This window comes from Dipteris shenzhenensis, chromosome 16 (genome assembly GCF_047967505.1).
Source record: "Dipteris shenzhenensis isolate YYH24624 ecotype China chromosome 16, Dip_SZ_1.0, whole genome shotgun sequence".
NCBI lineage: Eukaryota > Viridiplantae > Streptophyta > Polypodiopsida > Gleicheniales > Dipteridaceae > Dipteris > Dipteris shenzhenensis.
In genome coordinates, this window is record NC_141611.1 from 26119446 (window position 1) to 26137363 (window position 17918).

Below are 17918 nucleotides of genomic sequence, written 5' to 3' on the forward strand. Positions count from 1 at the left end.
TCCTTGATAGAACCGGTCCAACTGCAACATCAAAGCATTTGGTGACTCTACTGCCCCAAATTTCTGCTTCATTGCTGCCACCACTTGGTCCCAGTCCTCCTTGGTAGAGTCCGGCAAGGTCTCATGCCAACTCAAGGCTACACCTTCAAGAAAATCAGGCAAAATGTCTGCCCGATCCTTCATGGACCATCCAAAAAGCCGGCATCCTCGAACAAAATCCCGAAGATAAGACTCCGGGTCTTCCCCTTGGGTCCCTCAAAACACTGGAATCTTCACCATGATGAAACACAAAAAGGAAACACCAAGATCCAAATAATATCCCAAACAAGATCCGAACAAGATCCCACAAAGCCTTAGTATACCAAGACCAACTTATTATGCATAACCACTTGTTGAAAACCCTCCACAATGTGATCCTCAACAAAATCTTTAAAAATAAGTGACCAACCAGCACCATGAAAACATTGTGTATACATGCATTCTAGAATCACCCTTCTCACAATAGGAAGTGCACATAAAAGCTTCAAGATATTGTACTCTTCATCATTTGCATAGCAAAAGAAGTTGAAAGCATTAAGAATCACCACTCCACTATTATAGTCGAAAACTACCCAAAGACTCAATTCTTCTTCACACCAAGCTGCCAGTGTATGGAACAATCCCCAATCTATCATTGTGCTTGCTACCGACGTTGTCGATTCACCAACATATATTCAACAGTGCAAACATAAAGGATATGATCATGGTGACTGTGCGAATAGCTTGAGCATCACCTTCACAATCTTCAAGTTCTCTTAAACGGGTTACAATCTCTTCTAACGGAGTTCTTCCAGGCATCTTCTTTACCTCATCAAAACACATGCCTCTTCTAGGCATAACATGCAATCAAGCACACCCGAGACCATTTAGTAAGGTGGGATGAATCCAATACCAAACGTACCCGGCGTCTCCACCAAAAGATGTGACATGAAGTTGGGGGTAATAAACTTCACGCACCTCTTCACTTCCTGCTACTTTTGAACTGACTGCCAAAGATATTTATCATTGAGAATGGGACGTTAGAAAGAAGCTTTTATGCCAAAATACCACACCATACTTTCCTCCCTCAGATGAGAATGAAGATGGTAACATCCCAAGTGATGTTGTAATCAAGCATAGGGAAACGGAAAGGATCAGAAGAGGCCATAATCTCAGTGAGCCGGTCTGCACCAAACAGAAGACCGATACATTGTTGCAAGAAGATCTTGCGGCTCAACATGACATGAACTGATATATATTGAGAAGTTTGAAGGGGCTGATTGGGCCAGATGGGTAGATTCCGAGGAAACATTGCACCTCCTTCATAGACACCTTTACACTTAGCTCAAAACACACTACAAACTATCATTAGACACAGAGGCCTATAACTTTCAGTGGAGACATGATATCAGAGATTCAAGCACACAAAGAGATGCGCCTTGAGATGGGCTTCACGCTGATATAAGTTTCATTGAAAACAGACACACGGTTGAAGAGATATGGACAGTTTACTGGAAGGGGGTAAAAACTATCATGAAAACAGACTGTCAAACATAGAGACTCATAACATTTTGCAACTGTATCTAATTCAAGGTCTAAGACATAGAGACATGCGCCTTAAAGAGAGCTTTGCGCTGATATATGTTTCGTAAGAAACAGAGAAGCAGCCAAAAAGTTATGGACAGTTTACTAGACGGGGGTAGAAACTATCATGAAAACAGACTGTCAAACACAGAGACTCATAACTCTTTACAGCAGTATCTAGTTCAAGATCTGATCACATATAACCATGCGACTTGAAGAGAGCTTCGCACTGATATAAATTTCATTACAATTGGACTACCGAGCAGAAAGTTATGAGCAAAACACTAACAGGGATCAAACTATCATGAAAACTATCCTCCATCCAGGCTAATTTCGCCTGAGCAGGATGCTCCCTCAAGACTCCACCTTCATCAACGATCCACCCCTCATGGATTTTGCCTAAAAGAGGGTAAGAAGCTTGCATGGTGGCTCGGGAAACAGATGGACCATGTGTGCACAGTGAGCAGCCGAATAGAAAGAACTTTTAAGGCTTTGAAAGAAAGAAAAGGGAAGAGACACTCAAGAGAGAGAGAACCTGAAGTGACCTTCATTACAAATAGAGTCAGAATCCACTCCAACACTACAAATACAAGGGAGAAGAAGAGGTTTCATACATACAAGAGGGAGCGGAAGCTCCAAGACTACTCATAGAGAGAGAATAAACTAGAGAGAGAAGGACTCAAGAGTCTACATAAGAGAATATCTACAAGAGGGAGAGAAGGCTCATGAAAGAGGCTTGGGGAGACTAAAGCTATAGCAACATGAGGCCTAATGGTGGAAGAGATTGATGAACAAGGGAGAGGAGGGCTCCTTTTATAGAGATTTTGTCACCCTCCTTCACCCATTTACAATTGCTGCCTGTAGATTCTTTTCCCCATCAATCACATAAGCATGTATGTCACCATCCATGTCCTTTTTGGCTACTCTTGCCATGTGTCCCATCAAAAGATGCTCAAGACTCTTAAAATATTGAGAAAGTCAAGAGTCTCCCCACATGGAGCCCATAGGGACCCTCTCTTTTCCACATGTCCACATCCTCCTTATTCCACGTAGGAGTTCTAGAAGGATTCCTCTTGACTTCACACTCCTTCACATGCCTTCCACACGTTTGGCATGTGGCCTCTCTTATATTATTGGAACACATGGACATGAGCCCACCTCTTTATATGACTCACTCTTCCTATTTTCTAAAAACTCATAATATCCCATACACAAATAACTCTCACCCTATACCAAGGTATTTATAATTCATACCTATGGTATTTACAATGAGCCATTCCACTCATCCTCTCTATTCCATACAATATCATAGAAAATAGAAATAAGTGAGAGCTGCTAGGCTATCACTTGATACTCAAACTCTTATCAAACATAGAGAAAAACAATATCAATGCCAAATTAAAAATATCAATTTTTGGCATCACAGCAGCCTTAAAACATTTATAGTTGGTGATATTGGTATCTAGATTCACCCTAGAATGCAAGAATTTAAAAATGTGTAAATTGTCCATGTGCGAAGATATTTTAATAAATCCAATACTTTACAATTTTGTATTGGTTTTTTTTTCATGAAATTCCTTGCTAAGCATGTCAAAGGTCATTGCATTTTGTAATATACATCATCAAACCCGATTACATGCCCTTTGGCCTATTTGTATTTTGAAGCAATTTGGGCCACATTGCACTTGCTTGGGGGCAACTGGTGTATCCAATTTTGTTGACATGTATCACCAAAGGGGGGAAATCATAGCAGATAAAACTTTTGCTATCCCCACCCACTTTCAAACAAATTTTACCTCCCACCCTACAAATCTTTGAATTCTAAATGTTATCCTTCCCTTGCTACCCTACAACCTGCACCATGCAGAGTAAGCTCGACATGTTAACCTCATTCTTTTGGTTTAGCATTATCTTGTTTTCTTAGGTAAGTTGTTTTCTATTTCTTTGCTTTTCTGACAAGCTAGTTGGTCTCTGTTCTCGTGGCTGCTCATTGATCATCTCCATGGCATCAATGGCAAGATGCAGCTCATCATGGCTTGCAAGAGATGCACACAGAGGCTACAAGATAGGAAAGCTCAAAAACTTGGTTAGGGCACAAGGAATAGATTGCAGAGCAAGGAAAGAAACGGCACAAAACAGTAAGGAAAGACACTTTTCCAATGTTTTCATTGGGAGAAACAATGAGAAGAAAGAAGAATCCTTGTAGAGTAGCAGGAAAAAGTGGTTTCAAATGCACACATTTGATCATTTCCATCAGAGTAAAGAACGCAAGCTATTGTCTCACAATTGGTGGGAGCATTTGAGGCAGCAATTTCAGGCCATTCCAAGTGAATACCACTCTTGCTCTCACAAGCTTCACCTTGCACCCTAAGATTCATACAGTGGCAACCCTACCAACACCTTGGGAGATGCATGCCTAAGGGACAATGCTACGAAGAGATCGACATTAACTATGTTGGTATCCTTTGAAATAAAGGAGAAATAGCTTGGGCACACAACGTTAAAAAGATGTTGTCAATCAAAAGGGCCAACATGGCTCTAGCAGTTGGATACAGAGAGGAAGCAATGGCAGATCATCTAGATCTAAGAAGTTTGTGGGCTTCAAGAGAACACAAGAAAGGAGAGACAACCTAGGAATTTTTTAGTACGTTTTTTTAAAGGAAAAAATGTGTTTTTTAAATTAAAAATGCATGTGGACGTTTAAAATGCAAAAAACGTGTTTTTTATAATCAGTCAATACCGACCGCCGGTATTTTCCCAAAAATACCGAACGATGTTGGGATTCACCGATCAATGAGAAGAAACCGGTTGGTGAATCACCACACCAACCGGTATATAACAAACCGATCGGTGAAACAAAACACCAGTCAGTATATTCGAGAAAATACCGATCGGTGTAGTAGAATACCGATCGGTGTGCACTGACAAAACACGTGGCATGCATGCATTGGCCGTAAAAACTGACTGGTGTGTAGACATACCGACCGGTATGTCGAGTTGGGTTCTATAAAAGGATGCCTTCACGTCACTTTTTTCTACCTTTCACCGGAATTCACCGTAGTTTTCCATTGTTTTCTGCACCCTCGCTATTTTTCGCTGCTTCTTCAGGCTTTTAGTGAGCTTCTGACCTCACTATTGTTCTTAGTTAGGGTTGGGTGATGGCTCACTTTGGCCGGCTGGATTCACCACACCTTAGCTGAGAGAAAAGAGAGAGAAAATATGTCATATGTTTGTGCTTGCTTGCTTCTGTGTGTGTGCTTGCATGATGTGTTTCACTCGAGGCCGCGGATGATGACTCGCTTTGGCCGGTTGGATTCATCTCGCCTCGAGTGATGTTCTAGTAGTATCAAGATTAAGGCCGAGTGATGGCTCGCTTCGACCGGCTGGATTCACCTCATCCCAATTAAGAGAGGAATATGTATGATGCTTATTTATGCTTGCTTATATGTGTTTGAATGTGTGATGTTTATCATTTGGGGCCGGATGATGACTTGCTTCAGCCAATTGGATTCATCTCACCTCAAGTGACATTCTATTAGGTAGTATCATGATCAAGACCGGGTGATGGCCCGCTTCAGCTGGTTGGATTCACCTCGCTTTGGATTCATATATATTGTATGTAGGCATCAATAGAGGCAGTTATTGTTCAGATGATAGCTCACTTTGTCTGGTTGGATTCATCTCGATGACGACCTTCCCAACGAGCTCAAGATGTGTGATCACACAATGTTGATCTAGATCATCTTGGTTCATTACATCATGATTGCTATTATATGTTTTCCTATTTCGTCTTTTATAGCCTATCCTTCTTCGATAGCCTGATAGGGTTTCTTGGAGTAATTTGTATGAGGTGCGCTATTGCTTGTAGTGTCCATGTTATAATTATCTATTAGAAATTCATGTTAGCATGTGCGTAGATCTCAATTTTATTTCTTGATTTTTTTGCATTTGTTTTTGTAATGACTATTGAGTGTTAACTTAATGCCTTACGATTGGGCCTAGATGTCTCAATTACTTAAATGCTATGCATTGGTTTTCATATGTACACGTTGTGATGCATCGTGGTAGCAGACACTCACGAGTGCTTACGTAATGATTGTTGTGTGAATTAGATGTATACCTTTGCCTTCCTCATGGCAGCCACCCCTTCAAGGAGAGAGAGAGACACTTGGAGAATTGAGTTGCAACACCTTGTCCGTACGGTGTGCGTTTGACATATTATAACATTGAGTGAGGAGCAAATAAGAGAGATTATGCATACCAAGTCTAAGCTAGATGAAACACATCAGTGCATACTTGCTCAATTTGACTGTAGTTGGAAGAGGCAGGTGGAGCGAACTGAGGAGAAAGAGACTGTACTAAATTTCCTACCTAGAGTGCTGGGTGGTATAGTTGTACAATGGGAAATGGTAAAGTAGCTAGAGCCCTTGACAGACAGCACGATCGAAGTTGGATAGGTGGCTCATAGAATGGAAAGAATCCCACGTTGCCATTCATAGGAAAAATCAAAAGAAAAAGGTGCAGTCAGTAGACTATCAAATGTCGCCATGCAATATTATACCCAAGTTGCTAGTGGCTCATAAAAAAGAATAGACATGAGAAGTCAAGACAACAAGACACAAATAGACCTATGAACGAAGTTTGTCGACATGTGCTCTACAATGGTACACTTCCCACTAGTTGCATTGACAATTCTTGAGGAATTAGGCGGGGGAGTGGAAGGAAAAGTGTACTGGGTTAAGATAGAGGGTGTGCCATGTTTCAAGCCAACCCTATCTTATGTTGGCAAGAAGTTAAGGCTACTGCACACGCACATAGATCGTCGAAGATAGAGCTGGCAATTACTATAATGCATAGGTCCGTGTGTCACACAATTGGTGTCACACACAATGATCTTTGGTTAATCAGTCCATACTTTAGTGGAGATAGTATTCATGACATGTTCATGAGCCTACCTTCCATGTATCATGATTATTCGAACTGGGCAAGGTGAGGAAACCCCACGAGCAACCTCGCAATGTGTGGCATGATACACGAAGTTAGATGTGAGCATGCCTATTCTATAAGAACGCTCTTGCCATTTGTGCAACTATTGCTAGTGCAATAAAAGCAATGCATGAGAGGGGGTCTAGACACATTGATTTGAATGCCGAAAACTATGTGCTGGATTTCACACCATATGGGAAATCTGTCCGGGTGAGAATTATTGATTGGGAAAGTTGTCTCGATAGAATCAACAACAAGCCCGAGCAAGTGCATGCTCCAAAGTCAATATTTCCTTGGTTTGCAAGAAATGATGCTGTACCTCAATCAAATGGTGCATGGTCAGACATGTCAAACTGCTAAGTTCCTTGTGGGGTGTAGGGATCGCACTATCAAGTGATGAACTATACTCAGGGCATGTAATCAAGCTATTGTGGGATTGTAAACTTCACTTGTGCCAGGCCTCAGGAATGATGACAATGGAATCGTTGCTAACTAAACTTCACACACACCGTGTTGATGAAAATGACGCAATGCGTCCAACGGACGATATGAAAACTAATCTATAAAATTGTAATTTTGACATATCATCATATTTCCATTTGCAAGTCCTATAGTTTTTAAATATTCCTAAATTAAAATTTGCACTGTTTTGAAATGGATGTTGGATAACGTCATTGGTTGTTTAGGGTTTATGTTTTGAAATTTCCAAAAAACAATCTTCTACAATAGGATGAGAAGCAAATGTGTTTGAATGTATGTATGTATCATGTCCTAAACTCGTATCTTTGCTATTATGTTTAGGGTTTAGCATTTCACCAAAACAATGGCATTGTCATCAAGAACACTGTGATGCCAAAATTTGATATTTTGTATTTGGCATTGGAATTGTTTTCTTCTATGTTTGATAAGAGTTTGAGTATCAAGTGATAGCCTAGTGGCTCTCACTTATTTCTATTTTCTAAGATATTATATGGGATTGAGAGGATGAGTGGAATGGATCATTGTAAATACCATGTGTATGAATGATAAATACCTTGGTATGAGGTGAGAGTTATTTGTGTATGGGATATTATGGGGTTTTTAGAAAATAGGAAGAGTGAGTCATATAAAGAGGTGGGCTCATGTCCATGTGTTCCAATAATATAAGAGAGGCCACATGCCAAGCGTGTGGAAGGCATGTGGAGAAGTGTGGAGTCAAGAGAAATCCTTCTAGAACAACTATGTGGAATAAGGAGGATGTAGACATATGGAAAAGAGAGGGTCCCTATGGGCTCCATGTGGGGAGACTCTTGACTTTCTCAATATTTTAAGAATCTTGAGCATCTTTTGATGGGACACATGGCAAGAGTAGCCAAAAAGGACATGGATGGTGACATACGGGCTTATATGATTGATGGGGAAATGAACCTACATGCAGCAATTGTAAATGGGTGAAGGAGGGTGACAAAATCTCTATAAAAGGAGCCCTCCTCTCCCTTGTTCAACATCTCTTCCACCATTAGGCCTCATGTTTCTGTAGCTCTAGTCTCCTCAAGCCTCTTTCATGAGCCTTCTCTCCCTCTTGTAGATATTCTCTTATGTAGACTCTTGAGTCCATCTCTCTCTAGTTCATTCTCTTTCTATGAGTAGTCTTGCAGATTCCGCTCCCTCTTGTACGTATGAAACCTCTTTTTCTCCCTTGTATTTGTAGTATTTTGAGTTGCATTAGAGTGAAGTCTCACTCTATTGGTAATGAAGGTCACTTCAGGTTCTCTCTCTTGAGTGTCTCTTCCCTTTTTTTCCATTACTTTCTCTTCCAAAGTGCTCAGAAGTGTTGTCTATTCGGCTGCTCGTTGCACATACATGGTCTATCTATTTCCCAAGCTACAAAGGGGGCTCTTTCTTCCCTCCTAGGCAACCTCTATGGGACTTGGATCGTTGATGAAGTCTTAGCATGGAGGTAGTATTCTCCCAAGTCGGCACCAGTAGAAGGAGTAGGTGTTTTTCATGACAGTTTGACCCCCTATCAAAATTTTGCTCATAACTTTTTGCTTGGTGGTCTGCGATTTGGACAAAACTTATATTAACGCGAAGCTCTCTTCAAGAGCATCATCTTATGTCTTCAATTATTGTATTGGATGTCAAACCAAAAATCTATGACTCTCTGTGTGTGTCTATTTCTTTTTTAGACAATTTTTACCCCCATCCAATAGACTGCCCATATCTTCCGACTGCTTCTATGTTTCTTATGAAATTATAACAGAGCAAAGCTCATTTCAAGGTACATTTCAATATGTTTTTGAATATTTGATATCATTCCTCTGCTTAAAGTTATGGGTCTCTGTGTCTTATAATATTTTGGAGAGGGTTTTGAGGTAATTGTAAAGGTGTCTATGAAGAAGGTGCAATGTTTCCTTAGAACCTACCCATCTGACCCAATCATCCCCTTCAAACTCCTCAATATATATCAATTCATGTCATGTTGAGCTGCAAGATCTTCTTTCAACAACGTATCGTGCTTCTCTTTGGCATAGACCGGCTTGCTGAGATTGTGGCCTCCGCTGATCCTTTCCTTCTCCCTATGCTTGAGTACAACACCACTTGGGACGTTACTATCTTCATAATCATATAAGGGAGGATAGTATGGTGTGTTCTCTTCATATAAAATCTTCTTTTTAATGTCCCTTTCCCAGTGACTAATATGTCTATCACTCAATTCAAAACCAGCAAGAAGTGAAGAGGTGCATGAAGTTTATTACCCCCACCTTCATGTCACATCTCTTCTGGTGGAGACGCCGGGTACGTTTGGTATTGGATTCATCCCACCTTACTAAATAGTCTTGGGTGTACTTGGCTGCATGTTATACCTAGTCTAGGATGTGTTTTCTGATGTGATAAAGAAGATTCCTAGAAGAACTCCGTTAGAAGAGATTGCAGCCCGTTTAAGAGAACTAGAAGATTGTGAAGGTGATGCTCAAGCTATTCGCAAGGTCATAATGATCATATCCTTTATGTTTGCACTGTTGAATATGTTGGTGAATCGACAACGCTAACAGCAGGCACAATGATAGATTGGGGATTGTTTCATGCACTGGCAGCTTGGTGTGAAGAAGAGTTGTCTTTGGGTAGTTTTTTACTATAATAGTGGAGTGGTGATTCTCAATGCATTCAACTTCTTTTGCTATGCAAATGATGAAGAGTACAATATCTTGAAGCTGTTATGTGCACTTCCAATTGTGAGAAGGGTGATTCTTGAATGCATGTATACACAATGTTTTCATGGTGCTGATTGGTCACTTATTTCTGAAGATTTTGTTGAGATCACATTGTGGAGGGTTTTTAACAAGTGGTTATGCATAAAAATTTTGTCTTGGTATACTAAGGCTCTGTGGGATCTTGTTTGGATCTTGTTTGGATATTGTTTGGATCTTGGTGTTTCTTTTTTGTGTTTCATCATGGTGAAGATTCCAGTGTTTCAAGGGACCCAAGGGGAAGACCCGGAGTCTTATCTTTGGGATTTTGTTCGAGGATGCCAGCTTTCTAGATGGTCCATGAAGGATCGGGCGCAGATATTTCTTGATTTTCTTGAAGGTGTAGCCTTGAGTTGGCATGAGACCTTGCAGGACTCTACCAAGGAGGACTGGGACCAAGTGGTGGCTACAATGAAGTAGAGATTTAGGGTAGTGGAGTCACCAAATTCTTTGATGTTGCAGTTGGACCGATTCTATCAAGGAGAGTGTGAGATGGTCTCTACATTGGCAATCGATATGAAACTTTATGGACAAAGTATGAAAGGGACTTTGTGAGCTGTGGCATTTGCATCATCGGCCCCTCAAAGTCTCTCAGGGATGGAGCACTTAAAGATAAGAAAATGTGTTATGATTTTGGAGCCTCGTCTTCGCTCAAAGGTAATGAGTAAAGGTCCAACAACACATGTGGAGGCACTTCACATTGCAACCAAGAAAGAAGCTTCTCTAAAGATCGAATCCTCTTTTGTGTCTTCAATAGCTTCAACTTCTAAGGTGGAGATAATGGGCACTCTTCAAGTACCAAAGTCCTCTGAGTTAGATCATAATATCTCCCAATTGATGGCAGAGTTTGCTGATTTAAAATTGCATTTGGTTAATGCATGACAACCTAGAGCACCAAAGAGTGAAGATAGGCCTCGAGATAAGAGTGGGGTCACTTGCTATTACGAATGGAATAAAAAAGGTCACTATCACCTTGAGTGTCCTAGATTGAGAAAGAAAGAAGAAAAATAAGTAGTCTTGTTAGAAGCTTCTTTAAGGCATGAGGAGAGAGAGGTAATGATGGCTAAATGGGGACATGGTAAAGCAAAAGAAGAAGAAGAAAGCAAGGAAGAAGTAGATGAGGAAAATCAGGAAGAGGAACGCCGTAGTAAAAAAAAAGAAGGCATCTAGAAGGAGAATTATCCAATCAGGCTTTCCTTTAGGACAAGGCATTGGAAGCTATGACTTGTTGTCCCACCTTAAAGAAAAGGAAGCCAAGAGAGCAAATTGGCAAACACTTTTGTAAACTATAATATCATGCATGTATTACTAGCAAAAGATCTTAGTAAATGAGAGACATCATACCGCAATAGGCAAGAAGATTTTCAAGGATAAAATCTTCACCATTGTCTAGATTTCACTAGCAAGTAAGACTTCATGTTCATGGATACATACATATATCTTCGTGGATCTAATATATTCTTTTCCCAATACCTATTCCTACAATTAACATAGGAATCTGCATCAATTAGACCTTTTGTCTTAGCACATGGTACCAATACTGAATTCCTACTTTCTTGAGGCCAGGAGTTGTCACATCCATTTCTATGCTTTGACCTTGAGCAATACCAAGACTTATATAGGGTAATATGGCCTCACCAATATAAAGTCATATTACGTAACTTGTACCATTGGTCTAAATCATTCCTTGTATTATCTCTTAGGGGACCACAATATTGGTTATTCCATTCCTCATATCCTTGGGACTCATTAATATGAGCATCTACATTATCCAATAGACGTTCTTGGCAAAAAATCAATGTACATTTACCTCTTTGAGCTATTTGGTTATTCAAGTTCCCCAATCATGTTTTTCCAGTAATCTAGCATTGGCCTTAGAATATTGTTTCATATCATGCATTCTTGCCCCTTGCACACCTCTCCCAAAACTTAATATGATCCTTTACCCTTAATACTATGGGACCTCACAAATTGTAGTAGATTTGGATAGTGTGCTAGGTTGCAATGGATGTTCCTTGACAATATCTTTCTCTCATAGCTCAATGCCCCTTCTATGGACATCTAATTAGTTGATTTTGGATGCACTTTTCATTGCATCATTGGTTTGTCATCTTGCATGGAAACTCAAAATTGTAATGGTTTTGCATGAATCACCACTATGACTTATTAGCCACTTTTGGATGATATTCCAATGCAAAATACATTGAAAAAACATTTTTCTTAAGTATGAAAATATTGGTATTAGCCTCTTTTACATGGATACTCCAATGCAAAATACATTGAAAATAATTTTCCCCTAAGTATGAAAATAGTTTTTTCCTAAGTATGAAAATATAGCTACATATTTCAGTATGTCCGTTGGAAGAGACCTATCAGTATACTCATCAAGATGTCCCAATGGAAACAGATAGCATTGGTATAGTCTTCAGGCATTGATGCTATGTTCCCAGAATTGTGTTTTTATGTGAAGAAAATTGGGACTTTTTCAGTCCCATTCTTCCCCACTATACTTGAAACCAAAATCAATTTTAATTACCAAGTGGGCTATTTAGCAGTTTTTGGTTACATTACAAAGGGCATGCATAAACTCTCACATCATGGATTGCAAAAGCTCCCATCAAAATAGGTTATGTACAAAATATGAATACATGCCAAAAGAGATATAAAAAATGGCAAAATGGATGAAAGTTGGTTATGTAAAAAATGGCTAAAAGATGGTTTTCAGTATACTCATTAGGATGTCCTAATGGAAAGAGACATTGTTGGTATAGTCTTTGGGCATTGACACTATGTTCCCAACATCTTTTGTAATGTGAAGAAGATTGGGGCTTGTTTTAGCCCCATTGTTCAGCAATATACTCGAAACCAATATCAATTTCAATGACCAAGTGGGAACAAATGAAACACCAATGCAAACACAAGGAAATAACTATTATGATTATTTTTTAAATTTTTCTTATTTTATTTGTTTATCTTAAGTATATATAGACTAAACTAAAATAGGTATTTATATGTAATTTTTAATTATTGTTTCTTTTATTTATGTATCTTAAATTTAAAATAATAATAAACTATAAAATAAGAAATTAGGAGGAAAATATATGTTGCATACTAAAGTAAAATAAATAGGTACCTAAGAGTAGACGAATCCAAAAATTAAAAACTCCAAAGAAAATGGGCCACTTTGGATTTTGATTTGTACGTTCAATGATCCTAAACATACCCGAGGCTGAAATTTCGAAGATATAACAACGTCAGACGGTCGTAAGACATATTAGATTCTCTTCATTACTTTTCTTTTATTATAACCATTTTTAAGAAGTAATAGGATTAAAATACTAAATTGAGAGATAAATGCACTCTTCCTTGTGCAAAGACAAGAGAACCTATAGAATTGGGAAGTAATCAATCCACATTTAGCCATATTAGAGGTTTTTGAGTCAAAGTTCATATGATATTTAACATAGCATACTCAGTTTATTATTGTTTATCTTCTAAACCTAAAGAAGATTGAGTAATGCTAAGATCCAAGAAAATACAATAGCTTCCATTAGTTGTTCAATTAAGATAGCAAAACTCTCGAGGATAAATTTACACGAAAAGAATTTGGAACATTGGACATAAAGTCTTTAAAGTTCTCAATCACTTGCAACATCCCGATTCCCATGCTCTCTAGACTATGCTATGCTAGAAATATTCACAAACATGATATATTCAATCCCTCACGTTGATTTTCCATAAAGACAAGTATACATAACATCTAACAAGAGTATCAATGATGATGCTAGGGAGCGCTTCTCCCACAGGTCCAATCTTTGCTACAAAATAAGAGTAGCCTATGAACACGAACTAGTCGAGTGTTGTGTTCTTTCAGCCCTCTTCAAAAAAGGAGCAAGAAGGGTCGAGCATGCAACCAAGAAGCTCCCATGTTAGTACTTAAATGTTTTAAGTAGCTCAGTGGTTGAAATCTGACAGTTAACTATACCTAGTCTAAAGGGCACTAGTACTGTGCAACAAATTTTAGGATGGCACGGTAGTAGTGTAGGGATAGCATGGTAGTAGTGTAGGATTAGTGCAGGATAAGTTATGGCCAGCGCAGTAGTTGGCTGCACTAGAATATGAACAACCACTAGCACAGTGGTTTGCTTCTGAATGGATTCATTATGGGAAACTAGCGCGGTGGTTGTTGGGATATACTAAAAGCAAGCATGGATGAAATCTGACAACTAACAAAACGATAAACAGTTTAAAGGGCACTGTTTTAGTATAGCACTGTGCAACAAATTTTAGGATAGCACAGCAGTAGTGTAGGGATATCATGGTAGTAGTGTAGGATAAGTTATCACCAACGTGGTGGTTGGTTTGCACTAGGATATGAACAGCCACCAGCGTGGTGGTTTGCTTCTATTATTACAAGATGAATGGATTTGTAGGATGTGTAAAATTGTTATGGGAAACCAGCACGATGGTTGTTGGGATATACTAAAAACAAGCATGGCTTTACCCTTTGGGATTTACAAAAAAAATTTAATAAAGCCAGCACAATGGTTGTTTGGGATATACTAAAAAGAAGCAGTCTCAATACAAATTCAATTTTGTAGGACAAGTGGACATATTGTTTCCCTACAATGAGACTGCATACATTTTCTTAGTACTATCTCAGTCGTCCTTGTCCACTGCTTCAAGACACCCCAAGATGTTCTCATGCGTGTCTAAATACAATTTGAAGACACTCTTGCCCTTCTTTCATTATGGCACAGGTTCTCTTACTAGATGAGAGTACACACATGTTTGTGGACTACACACATGTTTGTGGACTCTAATGTAGCAGTTCGTAATTGCGGCCTCTCTTGGATGTTTTTTTGTACCAAAAAGCTCTGACTACTACATCCCTCTTCTCATAGGTTGTTCCCCAATTATCCTTAAATGTTTCCTCACCCTAGTACTTAGGTTTTGTGCATTGCAACAAAAAGTATGGGTCATCTTCCTCGTTCTCCCTAGAAACTGTGACAACTACAAAGTTATCCCCCTCTTCTAGCAGTGAGGTCATCGAAACTCTCCCCAAACTGTGGCGAGTCGTTTGTCTCTCCATTGTTTGTGACTCCATTTGAGCGTAGAGAAAAAACTTGAACTCGCTCCCATGTCTTCACAGTTGCAATGTTCTCACAATCATCATGATCCCCTATGATGCACGCATTGCAGAAACAATAAAGTTTTCTCATTTTAATCAGTTAGTTGTTTGAAAAGCCCCATATGCTATGCAGACCACAAACTTCTTTAATTTTCTTGCAATCGTGCCGGCTTCTTCTTTGCACTTCATTGACTTTCACTTCATGGAACACTTTGTGTACTATAGTATTCTTAAGGCTTTGTTTATTGTATGTTGAATGCATGCCTATGGAGAGGTTGGCTGTAAGCCATGTTACAGTAGCATGGGCATCATTGATTTTTCTTAAGGGCATGCTAATTGGTGTTTAGATAGAGCTTGCTTAATAACAGCATCACATCCAACATGTTCACCCTTGCCATGGCTAGACCCAAAGAAATTCCACATCATGTCTAGACCGGTCAGGGATTTGAACTTTGAGATGAAGTAGAATCCACGTGCTGATTTAAATTGAGAGGCAGCACCATCTGACCACACCCAATGTTGTTTTATATTTTCTACATGGGGATTTTCCTTTTTCAGCCATTCCCAATGCAGCAGAAAAGCATGCTGTACAAATAGGATGTCATGTTCCCTATCATCTGAAATGTAGAAATGGTAAGTGCATTGCACTGACCTAGACTCCTGTGAGTCAACAAGTAGATTGGCATCAGGCGTGGAAGAATCAAGCAAATGATTGTACGTGATATGCACAAGAATTGTTATCTTCTTATTGTACCAGTGAACACTTTGTATCTCATCTTGTTCTTGAAAAGAATAATTTTCTGCAAAATCTATGACAGATGCAATAGTGTCACGGGGAAAATTGGCAAGGCACATCCTGAACTGCTTACCCTGCCAGCTAGCCATGAAATTGTGAAGCACATATTTTGGGATGGATTGAACCACATGACCTACAAGATCCCTTGGGTGCTCTTATATGACAGTAGCCATCTCTTTTTATCAGATCCTTCAACATTGACATGTTCAAATCTCCTCCATTTTAGAGCAATGTGGTTGTCTTCCCTCATTTCATTTGGACAAACATTGAATGTCTTCTTCTTCAGCTTCAAACTGCAATGCCATGTGCTGTGAATGCATTCAATGTTGTGCTACTCACGGTCTCCCTTTTGACAAACCATTGGCTCCCACAAAAACCTCATGCTACAAAACCTGCCCTCCCTTGCAACACATGATGAGGATCCAAGTGGCTTACAAACTGTGCATTCAGTGGGGAGGCATGGGCATCGATCCCCATGGAATAATGCTTCAATATGACCAAATCTCAAGTCATTCATAGCTTATCAAGCCAGGTCAAAGTCTATGTGTGTTTTGCAACAACAAACATTCCTATCTTTGAGTTTCTTGACGTACCAGGGCTTACAATGCTCAAAGCTCCTCTACTTAATTGAAATGGAAAGGGAAAGAGGAAAGGGAAATGAGTTAAGGGGAAGAGGAATTTGGAAAGGCAAAAATGAAAGAGGAAAGGGAAAGGGAAATATGAAAGAGGAAAGGAAAGGAGAGGGGAAAGAGCAGAAAGGGAAAAGATTATGGAAGGGATAGAATAGAGGAAAAAGGGAAATGGAAAGGGATAGAATAGAGGAAAAAACTAAAGAGTATGGAAGGGATAGAAAAGAGGAAAAAGGGAAAGAGGGAAATAAAAAGGGGAAAGGGGAAACGCATGTAGGAAAAAGGTAAAGAGGAAAGAGGAAAGGGAAGGACCAAGGCCATAAGGAGGGGATAAATCAAGCAAGCAAGCACGTAAGAAAACAAGCAAAGCATATATATTAGGAGGGGATAGAGCAAGCAAGCAAGTAAACAAGACAAAGCAAGCAAGCAAGACAAAGCAAACAAGTAAAGCAAGCAAAGAAAGAGTAGAAAGGGAAAAGAGTATGGAAGTGATAGAATAGAGGTAAAAGGGAAATGGAAAGGGATAGAATAGAAGAAAAAAGTAAAGAGTAGAGGAAAAAGGGAAAGAGGGAAAGGGAAAGGGGAAACGTATGTAGGAAAAGGGAAAGACGAAAGACGAAAGGGAAGGACCAAGCATATAAGGAGGGGATAAAGCAAGCAAGCAAGCACATAAGAAAACAAGCAAACATGCATATAAGGAGGGGATAGAGCAAAAAAACAAGCAAACAAGATAAAGCAAGCAAGCAAGACAAAGCAAACAAGCAAATCAAGCAAGCGAATAAATGTAAGACAAGGTTTCCCCCTTTCCTCTCTCAGGTTTCCATAGTTTCTTCTCTCATAAGCCAGGTCCCATGTTTCCATAGATTTTTCTCTCATGTTTCCAAGAAGTCCTATGTTTCCATAGTTTCTTGAAGAGAATAACTTAGAAAAAAAATAGAATAAAAGAATAACTTGCTTAGAAGAAACTTGGAGAGGGGATAGGGTCAATGTAATAGGTAGAGAATGTAATAGGTAGAGACATATTTGAAAAGAACTACCTATTGAAAAAAACAGAGTACAATTGAAAGAACAGTAAGAACTTCCAACAAATGACATTTCAATTCTGAATTCAGAACAAGTGAAGACCATAATGAGTAATACTGATTGATATCCATTTCATTACCACTATAAACTCAGGACATCATATAGGAAATATAGTCAGAACTAGACAAAATAGAGATATATGGATAGATAATGCTTCCTCATTCAAAACTCCTGAACTTTTGAATCAATGGAGTGGAATCTAAAGTTATTCTAAATGATGTCATCCCCTTATCTTGGACATCTAACATGGCTTTGCTAAGTGCATCTCACTAAACTTTAAGCAAAGCATGCAACACTTAACATTAACAATTGTGCGACATTTTGAATATGTGACAATAATATTAGCCCTTTAAAGGTTGTGTGCAAGATGGAACCTACAACTTAAAAATGTAGTGGAATATAAAGTCATTCTTAATGATGTCATACCCTTATCTTGGACATCTAATGTAGCTTTGCTAAGT